Genomic DNA, 8,869 nt, shown 5'->3' with positions numbered 1-8,869 from the left:
CGCAGAGCGGTTCATCACCAACACAACTGCACTGGGGTTATTGACAGGTGGTATATGATGGTGATATTGTGGTACTTTAAGGTACCAGTACAGCAATACCGTGGTATTTCTGTTATTGGTATCGGTATACGTTGGTATTGTTTGTTTAACCTATTCATTAAGGCACTTCAAACAATACCTTGGTATATTGGTGGTATTCAAAACACAGCATTACTTTGGGTTAAAACGTGGTGTTACCATTGTATGGCTTTTTAACATCATAAAAGTCCTGTGGCTGAATTATGAATCAGTGATGGTGTTAAATGTTGATGTATTCCGTGGTACTGAATGGTTTTGTCAAAGAATACCATGGTTTAACATCTTTATGGTTGTGTCCAGAAATATAATTCTGTGGCTTTTGAACCTTGTGAAAAAGTACTATGGGTCAGCGATGATCTTTTTAAGGCACTTTAATGATTACTGTGGTAATACTGTATTGATATTGTCTAACAACGTGAAATTGCAATGCTTAAAATGTTCATTTTTAATTTGGTGAGGTACGGTGGGTGTGCTATTGTACTTTGATATGAACTATACTGAATTTACCTGTTTTTCCAAGGTGTTTCAAAGAAAACATGGTTAAAATGTAATGTATTCCATGCCTTTTGTTACCTTGATAGTATCAGATGGTAAAACCATAGTGTGTAGTGATTAAAAATACCTTAATATTAGTATTTCAGCTATATTTTGTTGTGGGTTATACCATTGTATACCATGGCAGCACAGTGATTTGCATTACTTAAAAATGTCAACAACAACTTAAAACCTCTGTTTTCCTCTGACCTCACAGTAATGAAACAAAGAGCGCAGACCCGCCGGGCCGCTCGCCACAGCACAGCACACGTCAGATGAATAGCAATGGCGTAAAGAGGAATCTCATTTTCTACGGCAGTAGAGTTTTAATTCACACACATGCTGTTCTAAACATTCTATTGTTTTCGACTCCCTTTGTCTGCTAGAATTGTCGCTGTGATGTCTTGAAGACATTGAAAATCCTATTCTATTAACAAAATCATCATTGACTGTCTGGTTTGGATTGTAAATGCATTTTCACGCGACTACGGTTTCTGGGCCCCCAGAACAGCATTTTGAGTCGGGCCCCCTCTCCCTCGTTGGGCCCTTGGAATCATCCTAACCCCCCCCCATTACGGCGCCCCTGACTTTAAGCATTGAACTTTCAAAGAGGTTGACTGGAAGATCTTCAAAAACAAATTAGAAAAGGCATTCATTCATTTACTTTAAAACAATTTTTTTACATTGTATTTTAATTTTTGTTGTTCTCCAAACTTTAAGCATTGATCTTAAAAGAAACTGATTTGTGAATTTAAAGATTCTTAAAAAAACATCAGTCAGTCATTTATTTATTTATTTATTTATTTATTTATTTATTCTTCAGCATTGATCTTTCAAAGAGGTTAACTGGTGAATCTTCCTCAACAATATTTATTTATTTATTGTATTATATATTTATTTTTGTGGTTCTCCAGACTTTCTGATTTTGATATGTGAATCTTAAGATTCTCAAAAACAAATAATTTCTTATTTATTGACATTTTTTAAATATTTTGTATTTCTTTTTTTATTTTTACTTTTCATCAGAAACTATTTATTTATTTATTTATTTTATAATAAACAAACAAACAAATATTTGTTTATTCTAAAGAACTGGTTTGTTTTTGAGGAAGATTTGGACCATCAGTCTTTTCAGTTAGAGCCATTAATTATTGAAATACTCTGAATTAAAGAGTAGTACAAATTATTCAACATTTAAATATAAATGGAAGAAATGGATAAAAGCAAATAAAATTTGTAATCTTGTGCAAATTTTTTTTTTTAATGATACTGCCATTATTATCTATAGAGGTGTTATTGTATGTAATTGTGATAACTTTCTGTGTTTCCGATTTTTAGGTTGCCTTTTTAAAATCTGGCAACAGATGAAAATTAGGCAATGGGGCTAACTCTGACTCATTTACAGTATTTTACTATTGATTAATAGCACTGTCCCAAATAAAGAAATATTTTTAGTGGTTTTTTTCTCGTTTGTAATGGGTTTTAATGTTTTTGTCTCGTCGCTCCGGCCGGGACACGGCATCAACAGTATGTGAGGGGTGTAACATTTCCGTCTCACGCTTGAGGTATTTGGGCAATCACAACGCGTTAGATAGCTGGCCAATCACAGCACACCTCGCTTTTTCAGAACGATGAGCTTTGTAAAAATCGACTCGTTTCAAAAAGGCGGGGCATAGAGGAGAAACAATAATGTACAGTATGTGGAAAATAATGTGTTTTTTTAACTTTAAACCGCATAAACACATTTCATTACACCAAATACACAAAATTATGTTCGTTTTAGCAGCATCACATGACCCCTTTAAGTTAAATACTTAACCTCCCTCCTTTCTAGCCAAAGATGCTTGAGATTCTAGGTTTATATAATTCCCTAAATTGGCCTATTTGTTGTTTTCATTGCAGGAAGAGCGAGGAAAAATCATTACATGCATTTCAAGATTCTAGTCATACTATAATTAGCCATAATTGTAGTGCCTGGATATTGAACATATTCTTCAAACTATATGCAGACGCTCTGGGTAATGAAAAGTATTGTGTAAAATATGCTTATTCTGTATTTAGTTAAGAAGTTTTGGCAATTGCGTGAACAATAGATGACTAATGCAATGAATAAATCGGTGCTGATGAACCCAGGCATGCATCATGCTGATGAAAGTGTTCGCACGCCGGATTGTGGGTCGCTCACCATGAAATTAAAGGGCAGAATGTGATCAGAGCCGATATTCATGAGGAATATTAAGAGGGCCGATACAGTAGGATCAGGAAAGCCATCTGAATGTGCACTGACGTTCTGGATTATTTGACATGCATGCCTGGACGCTTGTATGATCTTGTGATGCATTTCTAGGGGACGATTGGCAAGATCAGACTGCAGTGGGTTTCAACCAAGACTGTTTCCTTTAAATAGCTTTGACAGGTTATGGAAAGATTAGGAGGATCTTTATTTGTCGATATGCCCAAGTTTTAATATGAATTTAGGCCCACTGAGTCCTATGGTCTTTGAAAATAATGTTATAATGCAAAAAACAGTATATAATTGCTTTGTCTTTCCTTACGACTGGCCATGTTTTGGTGAGATTCACCCAATTAAGTCAAGCAGAGTGATTTTTAATTGTGTTATTGCTCATTTTTTAGTGAAGCGTCTAAAAGCTAACTGCTTTCTGCATCTCTAGAGTGATGGACAGCTTAACTTGCTTGTATCCAATACCTTTGCGTTAATTTTCCCGCCGCTGGGAATACCTGCGGTAACGAGGCTTAATTAATGTCAACAACAACTTAAAACTTTTTTTTTTTTTTTTTTTTTTAGACTTAAAGGATTGGTTTTATAGTGAGTATTTAGGTTTCGACTTGCACTGAGGTGTATATTCAGTGGAGAATCTCTCTGGACTGTGGCATTTCTTCAGCACTAGGTTGTTGTGGTCTGATTAGGGAACAGTATTTTGTCTTCGTGTGTTCAGCGGTCTCACAGTGACCTGTCGTGTTCATCTCGCCTCCTCTAATTTTCCATGGAGCGTTGTGTTTTTCCTCTCGGTGTGTGTCCGGGTGAAACTGTTGATCATGAGATGCTACCGAAGATCAAGGAGCAGCGAGGATGGAAGAAGTAATTTCGGTAAAAGCTGTGGGACCTTTGGAGATGCTCTTTTCATAGACCCTTAGATTAAGATTGTGAAAGTTGCTATCACAAGTTTATTATTCTGTTAGTGATGACATATAACTGAAATATAAAGGTAAATTCTTTCCCCTTCCAAACACAAATGTGCATTCGTACACTAGTGCGCCACAAATCTGCCGTGTGTGTGTGTGTGTGTGCGTTTAACCTGCAGCACATGTCCTTTGGCGTTTTTTAATAAGTTGGTTACTGGTTTGTTTACTCTAGAAACAGCTGCAGTCAGCGAACACTAATAAGCATCAGCAGTGATGTGTTCGTGAGACACACACACACACACACACACACACTTCATTTCTCCAGCCATCACTCAAACAGATGTTAAGCATTCATTTTTCATAGAGGTTGATTGGTGAATCTTAAGATCCTCAAAAACAAATTAGTTCTTCATCAAAAAATTATTTATTTTAATATGTGTGTCTGTTTAATTAAAAAATGCAAATCTGCAAGATGTTAGATTCATATGAAAACATTGTACACTTAATAATTTTGTTGCTTAATTTATTGTTTTAGTGTTTTATAATATATTTTATTGTGTGTTTCCAGTAGGGCTGGACCAGAATATTCGATTATTCGAATATTCGTTTGGTGGGTTGGCATTCGATTTTCAATTTTGAGATTCTAATTTTTTTTCCCCTCGAACACCTGGCATTAGGGGTGTTCGGTTCCAGGTTTTTCGGAGTCGACTCTGACTCCCGACTCCCACCATCCTCGACTCCATTTAGCGTGACTGTCCAAATTACTCTAGTTCTCCGGGAAAGACAGACCTCGCGTTCGCGGGACAGCACTGGAGAAATCTTCCAACTGAACCATAGCTAAGGTTTATCCAAAAAAGTTGCTAGGTTTGTCAGTATGAATATTCTATGGAAAAAATCCGCTAAAAGGGTCTGAAAGTTGCTAAATCTAGTGCTAACGTCGCGCTCGTGTGTGTGTGTGTGAGACGCGGGAGCTGATGGCAGGGGGCGGTGGATATTTGTGGCGGTCAATGTGGATATTGTGGATGAGTTCTTCTGTGTCATCACGTTCTATTAGTTCTACAGCTTCAGTTTCAGAACTTTCACGCTTGGTAACACATACAGCTGTTCCCTCACTACAGTGCAACAGTAAAAAGGGACCCCTTTCAAACAGTGTCGCGTTCCGAACGTTGTTTAAGCGACATATACCGGTATTGCGGTATTTTCAAAATTCATATCATAACAAAAATAAAAACCGGTATTCGGTATGAACCGGTATACCGCCCAGCACTAAAATACATTTACATTTAGTCAATTAGCAGACACTTTTATCCAAAGCGACTTACAAATGAGGACAATGGAAGCAATCAAAATCAACAAAAGAGCAATGATATACAAGTGCTATAACAAGTCTCAGTTAGCCTAACGCAGTAGCTACACATAGCAAGGTTTTTTTTTTTATTATATAGGCTAATAAATAAAAATAAAATGGATAGAATAGAAAAAGAACAGAGCAAGCTAATGTTAGAGGCCTTTTTTGCTTTTGTTAATTTTATAATAAATAAAAAGAAAACAAATAGATAGAATACAAAAAGATTAGAAAAGCTAGTGTTTTTTTTTTAAGAAAACAAGCAGTTAGTGAATGAGTAAATGCATACGAATGTAAACTTATTGATTTTTTTTTGTTTGTTTATTATGTGAGTTTTTAATGATTTAAGGTTAATGATTGAACAGCCTAGGTTAACCATGGAAAACCAAATTGCATTGCATTAAACAACAAAGCATCAATTAAACTACAAAGCTGTCACAGAAGCATGTATAATTACAAACTAAATTTACTATGACTGTTATTTATTTCTAAAGTAACCTTCACGTTGGATAAAAGTAAGGAGGAAAAGTCGTTTCTGCCACAACTCCAGCTATCCGACGCACGCGTGCACGGCCCGTTTCAAACAGCCGCGAATCATAGCGCACTCAAACGCGTCTTATGCGAAAGCACGATGAGCCCGTGCTGCTGCTACTGCACTGCTCAGGGACTGCACTGCAAACGGATCTTCACTTTAATTTCCTTCACTCTTTGCTGATATACTGCACTAAATTGCCAGACACTATATAGAGATTTGAGAATCAGTGAAGACCTCTGCGATTTCGGAGTCGACAACGAGAATCGATTCCAGTGCTGGAGTCGACTCCGACTCTAGAGCTATTTAGAGTCAAGGAACAGTACAGTAGCCCAGCCTAATAATAATTTGTCTATATTAAAAGTATTGCTCTTAACAGACCTGTGTGTTTCGTATCACTAGTGCAGTGTTCATTCTCGAAGCATATAAGCCCTGCCCGCGGCTTCCGGCTCGCGCTGTTCTGTAGTTTATTAAAAGTTTATTAATTCTGAACGTGTCGCGTGTCCATATTGCATCAAAATGCGACACTGCAAAAAGCAACACACCCGCCACGCGTGAAGTCGATTGGATGAACGGTTCTCAACATAATAAAAATGCAAACAGACACACAGAAATTCCTGCCTTTATTACACCGTGTCTACACTGGACGCGACAAAGCGACCGTTGAAAATCATTTGAAGTTTGTGTCAATACATCATAAATAAAACGCAGCAGCAGTTTACTGTCGGGAATTTGTTGCGCCACGCGTGCTGCATCCTGTGTAGACAGCATAATAGGTTCTATTGTATTTTGGCGCGGCGCGGCATCCGGTGTAGACACCTGTTGAGAGAAGAATATGTTCAGCCCCCTCCCTCCGAAGCTTCGAATATTCGGTGTTGATTACTACCGAAGCTTCGAAGCTCAAAAAATGGTATTCGGACCAGCCCTAGTTTCCAGTTGAGCTACATTGTCATAATATCCATTTTATGATGATTAACTTGTTCATTTATGGCTTCTGGAATCATTTTAGGTGCTACTGCAGAATTTAATATGACAGGAAGTACACTTTTTGTGTAGCTCAGCCAATCAGAGTGGAGCTCTGAGTCACATGACCAACTCCATCTGTAATCTTTTAATTTTGAAATTCAGTTTCATTTTGTTAAATTTGTTATTTTTTCTCATTCAATTTTTTGTCTGTTATTCTGCTCCCTAGTTCCCTGTATCATGATTTAGTCCATCACGCATCTTCATTTAGTGTCATCATGCGCTCATAATTTCTGACGCTTTGAGAGTGAAGAAAACTCATCAACGTTTCTGGTAAGTCAATATAGTGACATTATGCACATTTTTATGTGGTGAACATTTGAGTGCACAAGAGTGATTGAGGCGCATACTAGTGAGCCGCCTACATAGGCAGCATCCTAACAGAAGTGAAACTCGAATGAAAGCTCAGACATGAGTGATTGAATCGTTCGTTATAGGCAGCGTCTCATTAGCGCTCTCTCTTGAGAAACACACTAGAGCCCTCACTAGTGCTTATCATTGATTACAGCAGAGGTTGAAGCTGGCTAATGACATGCTGCTCTAATATGCATAAAAACAGCCAGCACACAAATATTGGGTATATTTTGGCTGTGTTTTTAATTAGTTTTTTTTTTTTTCTTTGCATGCTTTTTGGTGTTAAATGGTTTGTTTGCAATATGCTGTTTTTTTTTTTTTATTGTGCGTGTTGCAGTGCATTCTGGGATTTCCTTTTCTACAGAGCATACATGCATTTTGTTGGGAATGCAACTATGCATCAGTGTTTTTAGTATATTATACTATTACAGTTTTTATAAAGATTTTGAATCTTGTGAATGTTAAATATTTTGTTGTTATTTAATGTTTTAGGTAGTTTTGTTGTGTTTTATTATTTAAAAAATGACCTTTTTAAAGCCTACTTGTCTATATAGTTTTTACTCATTTTATTTCAGTTTTAGTTATTTTAGTTATTCAAATTTTACTTTTAACTTAGAAATTTTAAAATAAAAAATGTTTCAATTAACAATTATTTCAAGCAAAAGAAACGTTTTTTAATGGTTTTAATTTAATTTTAGTTAACTATAATAATGCATAAAGTACTGTCTAGATAGTCAGTTCACTAGATTTCGCTGCAGCATTTAATTTGACAGGAAGCATTGTAGAGTTCAGCCAATCAGAGTGGCTCTCTGAGTCACATGACCAGTTTAATGATGGTCTACTCTAGCTGTGAAATGAAGCGTCTTTGTAATATTGAGACTAGTATAAATGTGCAGTGTTCATTGTGAGTCCGACTGTGCTTTAGATGAGTCGAGGAGGTTTTTGGCTCACCTTCAGCTCTCCTTCACTTCAGAAATGAGTCTTAAATGCTCGCTTTCTTCAAAGACTCAGGCCTTCTGGAGACGGTAGAGAGGCTTTTGAGAAGGAACACGAGCACTTCCTGTGAGTCAGGATGTTGATGCATTAGTCCATGGGTTGTGGAGGATTGTGAAGTTTAAAGTCTTTGTGGTTTGTTTAAAGTTCAGACAGTCTGAAGAGAGACGCTCATTTATATCACTTAACGAGAATCAATCCGTTAACATCGTGACAGACCACCACGTCGCTCGCGCTCGCTCTCTTTTCTCTAAAATCTATTTAAAATTCTCTTTCTGTGCCGCCCGTCTCTTTCGGTCTGTTTCACGTGTTTGTCAGACGTCTTGTGCGTTTACATCTGGATGTGTCATTTCTACAGCGTTTGCTCTTCTCTGGTGTGAAGCGAAAACATCGACATCGACATCCAGCAGATGTTTTGTGATGTTTGTGATCGAGAATCGACTCTTCAGATGATTGTGTTGGGGATCTAATTAAGATCAAAGGAAAGTTTAAGATTCACATGATCTAGTTTGGACAGGTTTTGTAGTGGATGTTTACATGAGACGCACATTAAAAGATCTAGGCTGAGTGCAGTTAAATGTAAGTACACATGTACGATTGTGAACTATTTGTAACTTAACATAAACCCCTAAATTATTTAATTATAAAAGTTAAAATTAAATAAAAATTTAAAATGAATATAAAAATGTAATTACTAAATTAAAAATATATGATTATTTCTGTTTATTTTTTAAATGATATATATATATATATATATAATAAAATGTAATAAATTATATACATATTCTTATATAATAAATTATATATGAAAAATAAGCATTTGTTTTTTTAATTTGTATTTTTTTGTACTTAACATGCTATATATA

General features: G+C 36.2%; 1 protein-coding gene across 1 annotated transcript in view; it reads left to right on the top strand.

Annotated features, from left to right (window-relative positions):
* The window catches only part of LOC107694420 (V-set and transmembrane domain-containing protein 2-like protein), a 61,431-nt gene that overhangs the window by 266 nt on the left and 52,296 nt on the right, over positions 1-8,869 (top strand). The gene's annotated exons all lie outside the window — the stretch shown is intronic.

This window comes from Sinocyclocheilus anshuiensis, unplaced genomic scaffold, assembly GCF_001515605.1.
Source record: "Sinocyclocheilus anshuiensis isolate Anshui unplaced genomic scaffold, SAMN03320099.WGS_v1.1 scaffold1826, whole genome shotgun sequence".
Lineage (NCBI taxonomy): Eukaryota > Metazoa > Chordata > Actinopteri > Cypriniformes > Cyprinidae > Sinocyclocheilus > Sinocyclocheilus anshuiensis.
This window is presented reverse-complemented; position numbering and strand designations above follow the sequence as displayed.